This window comes from Branchiostoma lanceolatum, chromosome 13 (genome assembly GCF_035083965.1).
Source record: "Branchiostoma lanceolatum isolate klBraLanc5 chromosome 13, klBraLanc5.hap2, whole genome shotgun sequence".
Taxonomy (NCBI): Eukaryota; Metazoa; Chordata; class Leptocardii; order Amphioxiformes; family Branchiostomatidae; genus Branchiostoma; species Branchiostoma lanceolatum.
The window spans coordinates 11,475,463-11,495,089 of record NC_089734.1 but is presented as its reverse complement, the minus strand read 5'-3'; positions in this window follow the sequence as shown (position 1 = coordinate 11,495,089).

The window sequence follows — 19,627 nt, the reverse complement described above, 5'->3', positions numbered from 1 at the left end:
TAGAGGCCGTCGGACGCCGATAACCTTCGCTACTGTGATGGACATGTATGGAGGGCAGGGGTGATGACGTCACGTGAATAGGCCCTATATTTTTGGAACTAAAAAGTAAAAGTGAGTTCAACTGGAATTTAACTTGCCAATCATATAGCTGCGGACTGTGTGTTAATGGACAGCATAACTTGAGCAAAACAAAGGACAAGTTCGAATGTGGGCTCCCAAGTGGTTTTCAAAAGAACTGCAGCAGGACTTCCGTTTTTCAGACCTCATGTTTGAAAATATATAATGCCGGGATCATGTCAATAAAGGATATATCAAATCAGTGGAGGATAGAAAGGATTTAGGACTTAGATCCTAGAGTCATAAGAGTGGCCGTCACCATTAGCATTAGACTGCCAAGTTACTTAATACTTTTGATGATTGATTGGTAAAAAGGGGCCACACACAGCGTGAAACTTCTGCCAACTTCTGCCATTTCACCCTGATGCTAGCCTGGTCACCAGTCTCTATGGGTCGGCTTAGGGGTAATTTACTGGACCCAGTCTGCTATATTGATCCGTTTCTGTCAGCCTTCTTATAGAGTTATCGCGTCTCCGAGCGAACTAGATAGGCCAAGCCCGTTAACCCACACCGAGCGGGCTAATCTGTCTGGGCGGGCGGGCACCACTCCCAGCGCCGTAGAGATACCGGGGAGCTTCCGATGGTGTAATTTCCAGGCTACCCTGATACTGGACATAATTATGCGGAGGTGGCTGTTGAAACACGCACGCCCCAAACTCTTTTACCAGATGTCCAAAGTAATGTTTTGGACTCTTTTTGAGGCACTGGTGTCAGCTCACTGAGGACGAAATTAGCTGAACAACTCTTTTAACTGACTGATAATTGACATGTTGTTTACAGAAAGGGCAAACTGCATGGGCCCTTTGGTAGTTGTCGAATGAAACTTCATTAAATGATCTACGCAGAGGAGACACCGTTTCTGTGAATTTTCTTAATGCAAGACAGGACCTCAACGGTTACCTCCGTGAAAAATGGAGGTACTGTTTTGATGTGGCTACGTGTTTGTTTGTTCGTTCGTGTTTTCGGTTAGAATAACTTTAGAACCTTTGGATGGATTGTAATGATATTTGGCATATGTGTATGTTGAAACGACAAAGGTCAGGTTCGAGTTTGGGCCCTATGGCGTGTGATCTTGGTACTGCAGCAGAACTTCGTTTAATTGTATCTTTTTTCCTGGACATACTATGGTCTTGATTTTTTGGTGGCAGATAGCTTTGAATGTAATGAGGAATTGGTGCAGGTTTGGACCCCCTAGTAGCTTGCTCTGGAAGTGCAGCTGCGTGTTCGTTAAAATCGCTTAAAGAGGATAACTTAACAAAGGAACTACAGATTTACATACATGGTAATCGGTGTGCAGGTAGCTTAGACAGAGACGCACGCTATGAGATGCAAATTAGGACTTGAAATTAGGACAGAAATAAAACGTGAAAATTCACATGATACAGAGAGTCAAATGAAATGAATGAATTATGAATGAAGAAATTAGGCAATAGTTTCCCATGGTTGAGAGATTCAATTCAAATATGACAAAAGCAATGAATAATATCAAATCAAGTTTCGACCAAAATTGATAATGCATCAAAGGTAATAACATCACATGGAAGTATAGTATAACAATATACGTGCGTGTGAGTCTCATTCGCTGTATCTATTTTGATATTTGCAATCGACCTGCGGACAAGGAAGAGGATAACTGAAAAAAGCATAAATGGATTTTTATCATTTTGGGCATGCAGGTAGCCTGGGTAGAGATGGATACTTTGGATACTTTATCAAGTCCATTAGCTAACACACACGATTTGTAAGTAGTTAATCTTCCTGAACATAAATGATACAAACAGAAGACATACAAACTACATAAAAGTCATAACAGCTAGTATTTACATTCTACATAAAATCAGATTAACCGAATTATATACACGAGAAGCTCTAGACTAACTAACCGATTGAACGTCATGAGGCAAACCGTTCCATGTAGATATTGACCTGTACATGAAAGTCACAAGCAAAAGCTGAATATACAAATTAGAACCTAGGCGTTTTTCATGATAGGAAATTGATTGGTATGCATTTGCACGGAACGGGGTTGTTATGATTATGGATATTAATTTCTTGACATTTCAGGTGGGTGGACGAAAGTGATAAGCTTAGGAGGGTGAATTCGTGATTCGAACACAGGAGTTAATTTTCCACTCCAAGGCACCAGGTACAACGGAGCGATCTTTCTATCGTGCTTCGTAGCCTTCTAGAGTCCATTCCAAGTCACCGCAAGGGTTGTTATTGTCATAATTTACAAATATTTTAATTCTTTGTAATTATTTGTCCAGGAGATTTCATACTTTGGAAATATTGTGAATGTCATTTCAACTTTATAACCATTTGCCAGGTTGTGTAAAACTTTGGAAAAATTAATGATTTGGAATATGATATTTCTAATAGTTTCTACATAATGGTTACAGCATTCTACCATTTTCTATCATTTTTTACAATTATTTGTAACTGGGTCAATGGGCTGTGAAGAAAGCAATTCACGCATCTTTGCAAATTATGCTTGGGCACCATGCATAGATGGCTTGCACAAAGGGCCTAACAGTGTCCAGCAGTGACATCTAAAAATACACAAAGGCAGACAATAGGGCTGGATTAGGACCTACTTTTATGGGGGCAATAACCCTAAACCAAGTTTTTGTAAACATTGCTCTATATTTCGAAATTTAGAAGAATAACATAGATATTTGCAAATTATTCTAAATAAAGATTTTTGTGTGCAGTCCCTTTCAAAATATTTCTAAAACATCTAATTGAATTCAAATAAATTCAAATTTTCATATTCAATTTTTTGAAAAATTAAGAATTATTGTGACTTGGATATTCTTTTATTCAAATTAATTCAAACTAATTACAAATATCATTTAAAGACCCTTGTGGTGACTTGGAATGGACTCTAGCAGTGCTGGCATTTATTTTTTTTGGGGGGGGGGGGCGCTGATTCGAATATTCGCGATTTTCAACATTTGGGCCATGTTGTTATGTCTCTAGAGGGCACAGAGATAATCTTCCTGGCATAGGGACCTTGCCCATATGTTGAAAATCGCGAATCAGCGCTCCCCACAAAATCTAAACGCCAAAGCTGCGAAGTACTCTCCAAGCAGAGGTTGGTGGAGAAGATTGTGCCTTTTTTAATCATATGCACCATTTTCTGTCGGCACTTTTTGTACGTGGAGAGTGCCGACAGGAAACGGGGCATTTGATAAAAAGGTCACAATCTTCTCCAACTACCTCTGCTTGGAGATTAGCTGCGAAGTAGGCTACTATCGAACACTTGCTGGGCTCAGAGATAGCAAATTACGTGCATTGCAAACGCTTATTTAATTAGTACTCTGCGATTAGATCCATTCTTCTTTCTTTCACGGTTACTTTCTACAGAAATTTACATTGCTTATTGTCTGCTTACAGTTATTAAAGAATTAACGCGGCGACTAAATCGTTTTGTTAAATATTGAAACCGTACTGGCACAGAGGCCATTATCCTTGTACGTGAACTGAATTCACGTTGTGCAATCCAGTTCCAGAAGACTGAACAACAACTTGAAGTAGCTGCAGACGAGAGAGGAACAACTTGAAGCTAATTGCACCTAACAGCTTAGACAAGACGAGGAGATGTCAGTCGGGCCGCCGTGAAAGCCTGCTTGGAGTCAGTAATTGAGCTTCCACATGCGTCAATGGTGTCAATGCGCAACTTTCGAGAAAACTCCAGAAAACATTAAGTAATAAGTTTATTTCGTCTTGAATCCCCACTCACGCTGTATGAAACGTGACCGCCCTCAGTATGAAAATCATCGTGCTCACACCTTCATGCGGCCTAAAGAATTTCCGCGGATGTCCGATTCTAGTCATTGACAATACGTGTTTGTAGTAAAACCATTTCTAATGTTGCTAGTCTATCTTGTGAAATAACATTCAAATGTAGCGAAACAAGTACATTTGTAACCATGTAGCGAAATAACTTGTACCATGTAACGAAATAACTTTTTGCCATGTAGTGAAAAGTACTGTAGCGAACTGGCAATGCACGCTCGTTCTCAATGAAATGTGCAAAATAGCGATTTTTAGGTTCGAAAAATTGATTAGCTCATTTTCCAAGCACACCTAACTCATTTCTAGGTAAACATATCCTTTTATGATCCCCAAAATATGACAGTTTACTTATTCCGGGAATTTACCGAAAATTTCTGAGCTTTGATTAGATGTCCTTGGGGTTTACCAAGATTTTTGCGGCAAAAAGTTAATCAAATATATCAATTTTGGAGCTTTCATGTCGTAACATCGCCTTCAAAACCTTGGCCATAATAGCGGAAATGTCCAGCTTGTGTACGCAAATATTGGCCTTCTAGTTTAGTTATAGGTATAGTTATAACGTGGATATTTGTACGTTATTCTCACGGACGTGTGATATGGTTCATCTGCCCGAGGCAAACAATAAATAAATGTGGTAGATAACGTACTGCGCTATAGCAGTGACGTGCATGTATATGTATACATTAGATCTTCTTGGACCTCCGACGCGGGGTTACCCTTCTCTTCCCTTCTTTTGTAAGACCGTGGGCTAGCCAACCGCATTGTGTCTGGAATCGAAGCCTTCTTTTCTTGTCTAACAGTTGGCACGGTAGAAGGACACGCTCCTACAGAGGGTTCTTCTCAGTTCAATCTATACTTTTCTATTCTAGTTCAAACGCTTTTGCATTATGGTGAATCTATACTTTTCTATTCCAGTTCAAACGCTTTTGCATTATGGTGCACAATTCCAAAAAAAATCTCTGCGCCAGGTTATGTATTTTCCGCAACAGGTGTAACTTCCGTTACCGGTAACGGAAGTTACAACAGTAAACCTTTGCTTTTCCTTCTAAAGGATGTTTATTTTTGCGTCACATCTTTTATTAGCAAAGGACGCATGTATTTACTGCCAGTACTGTGACTAAAAATATGCAAATTGGCAATTGACAGAGCAAGCTACTGCAAACAAAAATGGAGAAATTTTGTCAGTGAAGACCAAAAAGAGTAGGGCTCGGCAATTCTCTGACCCACGGAGCTTATATCCTTTGACAAATTGCTTGGCACATCAAGTACGCCCATTGCCCTATTACCCTTCAGAGGTGTACCACAGGGGTAAGTCTTGTGTCCTCCCTCTGCGTGTCCCTAACAGTTCAACCTTTTCAAAAATGACCTAAAACTGTCACCGGTAACCTGTCAAGGTAAATGATACAACTAAAAAAAGATTCCAGATATGTCTAAATAAAGGCTAAACACCTGTTGGCCAAATTAGGCAACAAAGGTCTAAATGGGGTCGGGAATTTCCCAATCAGCTTCCGTAACCCCTGCTTCTCCTATTCGGTCAGTTAGTCCTTACTCGTAGTGAGCATTTGAGCTAGTCTCCTCACGTTTCTGATCTAGATAGAAGAGTCCTTGTTACAGATATATAGATAGTCAACTATAAATATCTGGTACGTAACTTCTCACAAATTCGATAGATTTGACGTAACACTTTAGCTGACTTGCTTGCTTTTAATTCCTTGTTTTTCATAGTATTAATGTAAAAGCAACCTAGAAACTAGAAATATTCTCTACGTGTCCCCTATGGTTCAACCTTTTAAAAAAATGACCCGAAACTTTCACCGCCAAGCTGTCTATGGACAAATGCTACAGCTTGTAACAATGTACAGCTACAATGTAGTTTGATTGAATCGTGCTTATAGCGGCCGCCTAACACTGGCTGCGGCGGGGAGGGGCCATTTCAGCCTCTGACAGCGGAGCTTGCGTTACACAGACTACGATGTACCCGAGATATGTCAAAAAAGCTTTTTCCTGTCCAAACTTAAGTGAATCTAAGCAGAGTTTACTGCAATGTTAGGCAATGCGGATTCGATGATATCGATGACATACTCATGGCATTCCGAAACTGATGCGAGCATGCGAAGAAAAGGGAACCCAGCCCCAGGCAAAACAAAAGCTACCTCCATTGTGAAATCGAAGTGGTCAATAAGATTGAAGAAATGACTAATCACATATCATATGGTATACTATGAAAATACAAAAATTCAATTTTCCCGGTTGTGTCTTATGAAAATGTCCTTTTTCGTTCCTTGCTAGAGTATGCTGATGATGTTGTCTGGCACGGGTGCAAAATCGAGGTATCTAATCTTCTTGAACGAATTCAGTATCATTGCTCCCTCGTTGTGTCCGGTGCAGTTAAATGGTCATCATAGTCTTCAACTTGCCAACAGCTTGACAGGGAGACTTAAATTTGTCCGACAGAAGACACATTCATCCTTTTCGGTCTTCCATGACACTGTTAATGGATTTACGCGTGAATATCGTACTGCTCTAGAGTCCATTCCAAGTCACCGAGACTTAAATGTTTTTGAATAGTATTTGTAATGATGTTGAATGATAGAGTCCATTCCGAGTCACCGCAAGGGTTGTTATTGTCATAATTTACAACTGTTTTTGATTCTTTGTAATTATTTGTCTGGGAGATTTCGTACTTTGGAAATATTGTGAATGTCATTTCAACTTTACAATTGCTTGCCTGGTTGTGTAAAACTTTGGAAATATCAATGATTTGGAATATGATATTTCTAATAGTTTCTGAATAATGGTTACAGCATTCTACCATTTTTTACAATTATTTGTAACATCGTATAAATGGGTCAGTGAAAAGCAATTCACGCATCTTTGCGAATTATGCTTGGGCACCATGCATAGATGACTTGCACAAAGGGCCTAACAGTGTCCAGCAGTGACATCTAAAAATACACAGAGGCAGACAAAAGGGCTGGATTAGCACCTAATTTCATTGGGGCTATCACCCAAATCCAAGCTTTGTCTATATTTCTCTATATTTCGAATGTAATAAGATTCACATAGATATTTGCAAATTCTTCTCAATGAAGATATTTTTGTGCAGTCTCTTTCAAAATGTTTCTAAAACAACTAATTGGATTCAAACAAATTCAAATTCTTCGAATGAATTTTTTTGAAATATTTAGAATCATTGTGACTTAGATATTCTTTTATTCAAATGTATTCAAACTAATTACAAATATCATGTAAAAACCCTTGTGATGACTTCGAATGGACTCTATCTACGTGACAATATTTCTAAATTCTTTAAAAGTATTGAGTATGGAATTTCGAATTTATTTGAATTCAATTAGATAGTTCGGAAACATTTCTAAAATGACTGGAAATCTCTTTATTTAGAATAATCTCCAAACATCTATGTGCTTCTTTCACTTTAAGGAATATTTACAAATAATGGTTAAATTGTAAGAAATTGTACAGAATGGTAAATAATGGTAGAATGCTGTTACCATTATTTAAAAACTGTTGGAAATATCAAACTACATCATGAATATTTCTTCAGTTTTAGAATACCGGGGAAATATTTTTAAAGTTGAAATCACATTCAAAATATTTCCAAAGTATCAAATATTTTAAAAATAATCTAAATGAAAATATTTCTAAATAATGACAATAACACCCCTCTGGTGACCGGGAATGGACTCTACTACCGTGTACAATTACTATGTGATGTACCTACCAAAAATTAAATCTAATTTGAGAGTTATGAATTTCTCAACAAATCGTTTTGGAAAGTCTTCTATTCCATATTCCGAGTCACCGCAAGGGTTGTTATTGTCATAATTTGCAACTGTTTTTAATTCTTTGTAATTATTTGTCTAAGAGATTTCATACTTTGGAAATATTGTGAATGTCATTTCAACTTTATAATTATTTGCCTGGTTGTGTAAAACTTTGGAAATATTAATGATGTGGAATATGATATTTCTAATAGTTTCTGAATAATGGTTACGGCATTCTACCATTTTCTACCATTTTTACATCTATTTGTAACATTGTATAAATGGGTCACTGGGCTGTGAAGAAAGCAATTCACACATCTTTGTGAATTATGCTTGGGCACCATGCATAGATGGCTTGCACAAAAGACCTAACAGTGTCCAGCAATGACATCTAAAAATACACTGAGGCAGACAATAGGGCTGGATTCGCACCAAATTTTATGGGGGCAATCACCCCAATCCAAGCTTTGGCTATATTTCTCTATATTTCGAAATTTAGAAGAATCACATAGATATTTGCAAATTATTCTAAATAAAGATATTTTTGTGCAGTCTCTTTCAAAATGTTTCTAAAACATCTATTTGGATTCAAATAAAATTCAAATTCTTATATTGTATTTTTTGAAAAATATTCTTTTATTCAAATCTATTCAAACTTATTACAAATATCATGTAAAAACCCTTGTGGTGACTTGGAATGGACTCTAACGGATGGGACAATTTGAACTGTGATAGCAAAATTTAAACACAATTACACACATCTTCTTAAATCTGCACGCCCTGACAAATTCCGTGCTCCGACGTTGTGCCCTTGGGAAAGGCACTTACACGACCTTCCCTGGTGGTGGAGTGACGCCCACCGAGCCTCTTCGGCTAATCTGTCTAAACAGTGTGCCAAAAATACACAACGTTTTGGTTGCCAATGTGCCAACATCTAGCACATTTGCCACTATTCTCAAAGAACCGTTTATTTTTATCTACATGTATTATATATCATCATCTGAATGTTTGATTGTCTTTTTTTATAACATTGTCTTGTTTGATATTTCATTTTCCATGCTGCGCAAGTAACTGATAGGATATAGCTTTGTCTTGTCTCTTTTGTATGTTTGATGTTTTGTGAATAATAATAGGAACCCAGTAAATTCTTCATTTCTGTTCTTTCACAACTCCGTCTTTGACATCGGAACAGTCTCTAGCATTCTACGACAACAGTATTCGTTCTCCGATATTCATTTTGCAATTTACTGCATATATTTCCAAAACAAAATGGATGCAAATTGGCAGAGCTGCTAAATCATTCTGTATTCGTATGCTCAGCGGCAAACCACCGAAAACTTTTGTTTTAGATCCACATCCTTACTTGCATGCACTTTTTTGCCACACTAGTACTGGGCTAAGTACAACAAGATGTTACAACAAAATAAAACATGTTGAACAGATAGAGTTAACAAATATAAAATAATAAAACTATTATTAGATAAATTCAACTTCTTCTTGCTTGTCAGTCCAAGGAGGTTAGATATATATAGGTATATTTAACCTCCTTGCTCAGTCATAGTAGAGGAAAAAGAACATATGTGTTTCTCGATGGAGGGTTTATCTAGTTACATTATGAAAATGGTTGTACTTAAGTGAATGAAATAGCGAAATTGGCTCCGTACAGTTTATTTCTCTCTTTGTTATTCAACCTAGTAGTACTTTCTGTTACAGAATGGCGTACTTGCTCTATTCTTCGTGTGCTGTTCCGTGACGTGTGACCCGAATTGCTTGGATGTTTTGATGAAGTGGCCGCATCTGGCATGGACGCCTTGAGCAATATCGTGTGCAACTATGACAATCAGGTTTCAAAACGCTAATTATAACTCTTGATGTCAATCTCACTTGAATTGAAGGCTTTGTGGCTAGTATGAAACTTTGATGCTTTTACGTGGCTAGTCCGACGAGTACTGGTATCGTGATGTCTTAGGGGCATGCGCTTTTGGTGCCATTCATTTGGTTCCTTCGCCAAGATAATTAATTTTCTTGACATTTACTTGTGGATGGGTTTTTGTACAGAATATCTTGAAAAGTCTTCAATGGATCTTCATGATATTTGGTATTTGACGGCAAAATTGACAACTTAAGAGTGTAGGCCTCCAAGCTGCGTTCTATGGTATTGCAGCAGAACGTCTGGTTTGGTATGTTTAGGGGATGCTATTCTCATGGTTTTGGGGGTGACAGCCTAGCTAGTATCTCTTTTTTTTTGTTTTTCATCAATGGGATGTCGACTAGCAATTTGTCAGTCAAAAACTACGATCAAAGCCAAACGTGGCAATGATGCCTTTACTGATAAGTTTGCAAATTGCACGTACCAGAAAAAAATGACCTGGAATTATTTTATTTGAGTTCAATCGCACAAATCGAATCTGAGTCTCACAAATATGGCCGCTACAGCAGTTAATATGTATTGTAGCAAGAGGATGACAACTTCCTTCCTCGTACACCCACGTACTTTTAAGAAACTTGTTGGCCATGGCCCCGTCGTTTTCAGTCACTGAGTCCGTCACTCACCGTTACTTTAATGGGAAATGTCTTTCACATTCTGGAAAGGAAAATTAAATTGTTTCCGCAGCTGTCCGCGTCGCATTACAAGTAAAGGTCTAAGGCCATATTGGTTGATTATGTGGATCATATCTGCAAATATACTTTAAATCATACAAAGCAGCTGCAAAGGGAGAAAATATATGCTGTAAATTGGAAAAAATGTATATATATTTCGAATGTAGAATGGTAAAGTCAATTCCAGAGTCAAAGAAGAATATGTGAAAGAATAAAAATTAAGAATCAATTTCGACATTGTGCTCGGTGTGTTAAATCCTTTATTCAGCCTTCCTGACCACATATAGATTTCATAATGAAGGCGACTTTTTTTGGCAAAACTTGCTGACTGCAGTCTTTGGACAGTCGTGAATATGTCGTAAGAACTTAGCTGTCTAGTTATGGAAATGGCTGTCCTAGATCTATGTCGGCGGTTGGTTTTGTTGATGTTTATGTACAAGTGTCTAAAAACAAAGATATACAGGACAAAAAAAAAATGCAGAGGGGGCCAGAAGCATAGGTGGCTTTTCTTGGGCCTCCCCTCGAAACTTGACAATAGGAAATTATATCATAAATTGTACATAACTCAAAACTAAGCAAAATTAACGTAACGATAGAAGATAAGTTGGACTTATACAATAAATCCTAATAAATGAATAGATACGAAAATACAAAATGAATATTTTAAGGTATTAAAAATAATTAGGTGCGCTAATATGATCAATACTAAACATAATTAACAAATTGTGAGGAAGTAGATAAGAAATTAAACAAAATATTAATCATCAAATGTTAATGATCAAATATCATAGGAAAAACGAAAAACAAGGAAAACAAACAAATCAGGTGAAAGTAGTGCTGCCACAACCTGCTTCAAAATATACCGACGATTATGTGACCTCTCCACTAATGATGTTGATGCAGTTACGCCTGTGATGTAATACAAAGGTCTTTGGGTTGATTTTCTTCCATGTCTCTGCCAAAGTTTGATGCATCCAGACAGGACATCAATCAACGAAACGCGAACCTCAACAAGGGTCATGGTCAATATGTCTGAGTTGGCCTGTGCTTGACCTGACCCGTCTCATTTGCAGCGACCCCTTCTTCAACCTCTAGAAACTCCCAGTAGTTTGTTCACCTGAAACAAACGCAAATTGACAAGTAATTATTTTGATAAAAGCTAATACCAACCTTTACATTAAGAGGGCAAAGATGGAGGAATAAAATACCAACACGACCGTTAACATGGTAAATGGTCGTGACTTTTTGTAAGCAGCAACAGATCCTGGAGTAGCTTGTTTAAAAGTCGAGAAAGAGACCAATTAACTTTTCCAATGACTCGTACTTTAAACATTTTTACATCGTAGTTACACGACTTAATGAAGTGACCTTAGCTAGTGTAGCTGACTTGCTTCCCAGGATTAAGAATTGGTTTGGCGTTCAGCCATATCATTGCCCCGGGCCCCAGGTCATTCCTCTGCCTTTGTTGATACAACACCGGCAATGCAGTGGGGAAGCCAAACTTTGAAATGGAAACTTTACAAAGATATCAAAGGAAACAAGAAATATCATAGAGCAATATATTAAATTAGTACTTACCAATAGCTATGTGAAACACAAGGTTGAGTTTAATAGACAGTACAATTGAAACCAGACAAATCCATCTCTCTTCCCCCTCTCTATATATGTATAATCTATATATCTATCTATCTGTTTATCTATTTAATATTCCTTCATGTTTTCCTTGTCCTATCTATCTCTATACCGGTGTAATGGCCGAGTGGGTAGAGTGTTCGCCTTGCATACGGTTGGTCGTGAGTTCGAACCCCGGCCGGGTCATACCAAAGACTCTAAAAATGGTACATACTGCTTTCTCTGCTTAGCTCTCAGCATTTGGGAAAGTATGGCAGTTAAACACACACCACTACCAGTGGACTAGCCAATAACCTTATGCTGTAGTGACTTGCACAAAGTCGTGTGGCCCAAGGGCTTTGGAACCTGAGATGGGCGCCGCCTTATGCACCTTTCGGTGCGGGAAGGACTTTAGATTTTTTTTAAATCTATCTCTTTATCTTTTTATCCATCCATCCATCCATCCATCCATCCATCCATCTATCTACATGTATCATTCAAGCTGTAGTATCTATGTCTGTATACATGGACAGAACAAATAAAACATTCATAGTCACTCCGTTGCTTTGTTTGATATTCAGTACACGCTTCGAGTGCAGTGGGTGGCCCTTTGAATTGATTGTCTCAAGCTTGTATGTCAGACGTAAACGTACACTGACATTTCTTCAGGGCCATTCGTTACTTGTGTCCGCAGTAACACGACGTCGATTGAATTTCTAAGCTCGCTTATTTAAAGTCATAACAAAAGGTCCTGCCTATCTTACCGTGTTACCTCCCGAAACGTACAGCGTATCTAACTAAGGACCCTGTCAAATACATCGTACGATTCACCTGAGATAGCATACCCCGTGCATCGCACAATGGCCGCATGAATTTGCAATTTGCTCCCGCGGTTTTCTACTTCTGGTCTGTTCTGCCTGATCGCACCCCATTCATAGTAAGCCTTGCACATACAGTTAAGTGTTTAGAATACATTTTCATTGAAGTCATTCATTAGCATTGATATATCTATTGCAAGTACATGTAACATTGATATAAGAATGAAAGATAAAATGATATACTACTTCCGATCATAAGCTCCGGCCACAAACATCGGACGATGCATCTGCAATAGCATACCCTGTAAGTCGCACGATGATTGCAGGTAAATTGTAGGTAAAACCTGCTGTCGCCGTGCGATGTTCAAAACCGTTCCAGCGTCGTACGATTTTTCACATGCGCCTTTCTGGACAACCGCCTGGCCACTTTTGCACTTCTTTAACCGACTAAATGCGAATATTCTTTTAAATACTAGGCTGTGAGGCCATACACTGTATACAAGAATAATGAATAAGAATTTATAACAATATGACCCTTATAAAGGTTCAAATCAAGCACAAATACAGGATTGCTAGACTCTTTACCAGGCTCTACGAGTTTGATTTTTTATATTCTGCTTTCTTTTAGATGGAAAATACAATTGATCTGCCAGCTTATGTCTCGGAGCCATTCGCAAACTGAAAAAGAGAAGACAGAACTAAATTATAAAGTAAATTGAATTGACTTGAAGTGTAGGATTGATCTCTGATCTAATTATGAACGCACGTGTATACAGCCATTAAACAATTGTATGTATCGCCTGCACGTGGATCTGACACGTGGAAAATCAAAACCTGGAAGCAGGCTCTTCTACGGGTGCGCTGTTTTTTAGTTGCTACTGGGTTCTGGGGGTTACACTTTGCACCAACATCGTCATTTCCAGAGAAAACTGAAACCATCAGAACACGGTCGAAATCTATGAATGTGTCACCTCATCATAATAAAAAAGGCCGTAGTAGAGCTTGAATTGTGGGTTACCTTCAACAACTTTTGATATGAATTTGATTTATGTTCATTTACCACTTGCTTCCTTGAATTGATTTGAATCAATGTACCAGGTGTGTCCCTTTTGTGTTGCCACTATATTATGCTCATATTATTTTGTGTTACTCATTACTGCTATTATTATGATTTATTTCTGAATTATTATTATTCACTACTGTACCTCTACCAATACTCCCATGTCAAGTTTATGTTTTCAATTGGTGTCCTATAAGTCCGTATGGGCTGGGCGACTTTATTGAGTCGCAGGACACGGAAATAAAACATTCATTTCTTTCATTTCATTTGTGGGCTATGATAATCGTACGACGATTGATGATATCTTGAACATGTTCAAAATTCCTGCTGTATTTTCCGTCGCATGACGCTCGGCGATGGCCAATTTTACGTGTGATTGACCCAGATGTACCTACGAGTTATGTGACCACGACTTTATATGGTGATTTAAAAACTATTGCACCCGGTTTTTCGCGAACGTACGACGAACGGCGCTGTTATCTGGGTTAAAACCCCTTAACCGTAGCTAGCTTAACATACTAGTGAGAATTATCTCAACTTAGAGCAGCTACCTGGATCCAAAATTTACGTTTCTTTAAAATCTCTGTGACACTGCCGACCATGGCCTTCTCCGGACCGTTGTTGGGAGTTAGTCGTAAGTCATCTGTGGTCGTGAGTTTGTCGGCCAGGTTACCAATCTTTGAAAGTCTATGGATTTTGGAAGGTCATAGTCTATAAAGTCAGCTTCTACTTGGATGCGATCAGAGGAGCGAACTGAGGCTAGAATATGATGGATTCCAGGCTACTCCCTACCTGGTTGTGGAGTGGTCTGGAGAAAAAATCATGGGAAGTTCCTAAATGTGTGTTTGTTTGCTTGAACCTTTATTTATTCATGAGAAGCTCGAATAGGCTTGCAGGCCGCTTTTCATTGAAGTCATGAGGGAAGAAGCGTTCGCCACGGTCGGTTGATTGTTGCCACCTAGATTGAATACATACAGGGCATTAATCATATCTGTCGGTACGTAGCATCGACGTGACAAGTGTCATGTAGGTGTTTTTCTTAAAGGAAATGGTTCCCGGAAACACGACAACTCTCCGGTCGTTGACATTTCGGGAACTCAAAAGGCCCGGCGCTCGAGATCGCCTCTCTGCATCCGCGGCGCTCACAGCGTGGAGAAACGGAGAAACCCGACCGCTACTTATGCTAGGGTCACATTTCCAAACCGGTCCCCGTCCGGGCTGTTTGCGGAAACGAAAAAATCAAAGTGTACATCAATGAATGTGTACAAGCTTTGCTCTTAGATAATTTTAGGTACGTTTCAAGTTTCCACTGTCTTTTATATCATACTTTTCGTTCCCAACGACTGCCCGACCGGGCCACGGATTTGAAATGTGACCCAAGCATTACACGGCAAACTGTAGGCGTAAACTCGGAATAAAACGGCGATTTCCGCGCTGGCTTCTGGCAAACCAGCGGAGATGGCCAGTGCAGCTATAAGGCTTCTAAAATTTAGAAGGCACAGCTGTTGTCGCACAGCCCTAATGTCGTGGATGAAGGTTAGACATCCAGGTAATACACGTAGGATACGCAAGCTACAGCTACGCAAGCACCTGCATAAAATTTGCACAGTCGACCGTCGAGTAACTGTTACCTTGTAAAATAGCCGTGTTTCGTTCTATTTGGAAGTAAAGTTTGTACAGTGAAATGTATATTTTTCACATTTTCACATGACCTTCACATCAACTATGAGCATCTACTAACTTATACAAAAAAGATACGGCTCTTGGTGGCAAGTGTGCAGATGTTGGCACATTGGCGCACCGTGTTTTTTTTTGGCACACTTTTTGACAGATTAGCCGAAGAGGCTCGGTGGGTGTCACTCCACCGTCAGGGAAGGTCTTACCGTGTAAAGTGCCTTTCTCAAGGGCGCAACGTCTGGAGTATCGAACTCGGGACCTAAACACGTGCACCTTTCTCACGCGGCGGATATGATTTAGAAACACGTTGGCCGATCCCATAGTACCACCCTCCTCCCTGAAAACGTAGAAATGCAAAATAAAAACATAAAAATGCAGATATTTGACGGTTAAGATTAAGAATACAAAAAAAATGTATTCCTTCCTAGTTTCCCTAACATTCAATCATGTATTCACTATATCTATCTATTTGTTTATTTCATTAAGTTAAATATTTGATTGTAGAGGGGAATACTGACAAAATACCTAAGGAAATGAGGTTTAACACACTGCTTTACAGGCGTGTCCTGTACAGTATAATATAAACAGGATAACATAAACAAAGAAAAGTTGATAGAATTAAACAACCTGAAATAACAATATATACACAGCCGAGCCAATCAGAAGCATATATCGTAAATCAAAGTCGATGTGGCAGGCCGGGTCAGGAGGTTCGAGATCAGCAATGGTGTTTTAGTAGCTTCTTGGCAGAAAAGGCCAGACGTGGCCACTCTAAAGCCCCATGTACACATGGCCGAACATGGCTCCCGAACACCAGCCGACCCGGCTCAGTGGTAGTTCGGGACGGGAGCAGTCTGACCAGTTTTTAGGCCGCGCCTATCTTTGGCGCCAAACATGTCCCAACCTTCTCCTAACCAGTAAATGAATTACTCCCAACTGAGCCCCGAATGCTTTCTAACGTACTCCCAACCATCCCGACCTCCAGCCACAGACTGCCGAATCTCACCATCCGATTGATAACCCTCTCACGAATTGTAATGAACACATTCGGCGACTTTCAAACGATGGGTCATTTTTGTTTTTAATCAAAAGAATCAATTCTTCTATGCTGCTAACATCATCGAAATATTGAATTTGGATCACGGTTAGCTTTAATACGGCTTTTAGTATTTTTTTTGTCATGTTAAGTACGGGGGTGGTTCGTCCACGTTCCGGTAGTGGTCACTGTGGTCGGGAATGAATTAGCATGAGATTTGTGGTGAGTCACGAGTAGGTTGGAAGCTAGTTGGGAGTAAATCAGCAGTGGTTCTGGCGTGGTTCATTTTTACTTGCTGACTTACTCGCGAACATCAGGAGAACACTAGCCGACCACGCAGAACACCAGCCGACCACAGCCGACTTAGGTCCCGAACCATGGTCGGGGGAAGGTCGGGAGGCCATGTTCGGCTATGTGTAACCTGGGCTTAACTGTAGCAGGCAAATCATTCCATGCAAATGCACCCCTCCACGCAAATTTTGTACGGACGGATTCTAGTCTGACTTTAGGAAGTTTTTACGATAATTTTGAATTGTGCCTTGTTGCAGAGGTGTGAGATGTTCTAATGAATGTTTATAGATATTCTGGTTCCTGTCGGTGGATTGATTTGAAGACGGTTTGAAGGAGATGCATTTGCCGGCGAGATGCCAGGGAATTCCAACCTAGTGTACTGTAAACCTATAGTGCAAACAGCTGTTCATTATCTGCATGTCACGTATGTGGTAGTCGATGACGACCGAGGACAAGCCGTGCTGCTCGGTTTTGGAGTTTCTGTAGATTGTCAGAGAGAGATTTCCCCCAGTTGGCCCATACAGCATCACAGTAATCAATCTTTGGAAGAATTAATGACATAATCAAACAGCATAAAAAGTGTCTTAGGTGGTAGGATCGGAAGTAAACGTCTTAACACTCCAAGCTTAGAGGACACCGCATTGTATAGTTCGTTGATGTGTATGCTCCTTATTAGACAGGGGTCAAATCAAACACCCAGATACTTAAAACACGATATTATTACTTCCAAGTGCGTTCCAAGAAGAGTAAGATTTAGTTGTTTATTATCTATACGCAGCCTTCTTACAGGGCCAGAAAGCGTAGACTTGCATTTATGGACATTAAGTGTCAGTTTCTTTGCATCCAGCCACCGCTCAATATGTACTTTTATCATATCTATTTGAATAAATAATTATAAAAGAAAGACATCCCTATACGCTTACCATGGTGATTGCAATGAGGTAACTAGTATATGATTAACACCGGGTCCCCCGAAAGTGCGAAATGGAACGAAATGGAACGAAATGGAACGAAATGGAACGAAATGGAGCGAAATGGAGCGAAATGGAACGAAATGGAACGAAATGGAACGAACTAAATCATATGTAACATTATGAAATGAAATAGCAGTAGATAGCGAAATATAAGGAACGTTGTGATATTCACAGTAGACGGGAACAGGAAGCAAATGCATTATATAATATGTTTTATTTCTTGAATCTGTTTGATAATAGTAAATACACCGTTTTTGCCGCGTTTGTGTGGCTAGATTCTTCCCTGAAAATGGGAGCGCCGCGTGGAAAGAGATCCACCGCTCTTCCTTTACGTTTACGCAACGATCTGCAAATGAACTGCTGTAAATAGCAGGGAAAACGAGCAAACGGAACTGAGTATCGAAGTAAGGACTAGATTATACAGAAGTTGGTGGTAACATTGCATCTCATAATTCATCAAGAGGGCATGAGGCAAGCGTAATTTTATTATTTATACAACGCGTTTGCGTGCTGCAAATGGAGCCCCGCATGCAAATGAACCGCCAATGTTGCCAGCGCATCGGAACTGTGCACGTGGGCGTGCTACCGACAGGTTGAATCAAACTCCAACTTCCAAGTTTTATTTACATACGGTTTTAGTCCATAACAAGTACGTAGCATATGCATATCTCCGCAACAACGATTTTTATACAATCAATTGTCGGCTGGTCGGCTGTCGGAGAATGGACCCCTCCGTTAATGATATGCAAATGCAGCTGCGTCACCAATGTGACATTTCACACTCCATTCAATCACGGACGTGGACTGAGAACTACCTCTGGAGACATTTCTGCCTCCTTGTTCACGACAAAAAAGAAAGGGAGGGTACGGTGTGAACGAGCAGGACATGTATTTCACAGTTCACACAACACGCAAACACGCTGTGTAAATAATAAAATTACGCTTGCCTCATGCCCTCTTGCTGAATTATGAGATGCAATGTTACCACCAGCTTCTGTATAATCTAGTCCTTACTTCGATACTCAGTTCCGTTTGCTTGTTTTCCCTGCTATTTGCAGCAGTTCATTTGCAGATAGTTGGTAAAATCAAGAAGAGCGGCCGAGCTCTTTGCACGTGGCGCTCGCATTTTCAGGGAAGAATCTAGCCACACAAACGCGGCAAAAACGTTGTATTTAATATTATCAAATAGATTAAAGAAATAAAACACGTTATATTATGTATTTGCTTCCTGTTCCGGTCTACTGTGAATGTTACAACGTTCCTTACATTTCGCTATCTACTGGTATTTCATTTCATAATGCTATATATGTTTTAGTTCGTTCCATTTCGTTCCATTTCGTTCCATTTCGTTCCATTTCGTTCCATTTCGTTCCATTTCGTTCCATTTCGTTCCATTTCGTCCATTTCGCACTTTCGGGGGATGCTTAACACCGCCACTTGCAATTGGATGAAATATATACGTGGGATAAATTATTACCATCGTCAGCCGCGCTTCCGTGCGTGCTTGGCGAATCAGGAGGCGCCGTGACGCAGTTCTGTTAACGTGGTTATGTACGTACAGTACCAGCCCCTGAGCGACAGTTTAGGATATATAAACGCCCCACACTGCGCTCTAACTCATATTCCCAGAACCACATCTACAGTTGCTCTCGCTAAACAACCGACCAGCCAACAGCTAACTGAGCAGCGCTCGTGTTTCTATTACCCAAAGCCAAGGTCTTCTTAAGGTAAGGTTTTAAGATATTCCTGTTTCTAAGGATGTTGTTTAGCATAGATGCCTTGCCTTCGTAATGTTGTTGAACTTTAGCGATCGTAAAATTTGATTCGTTTCCGTGAACATAGGAAAGTCCCACAAAAAA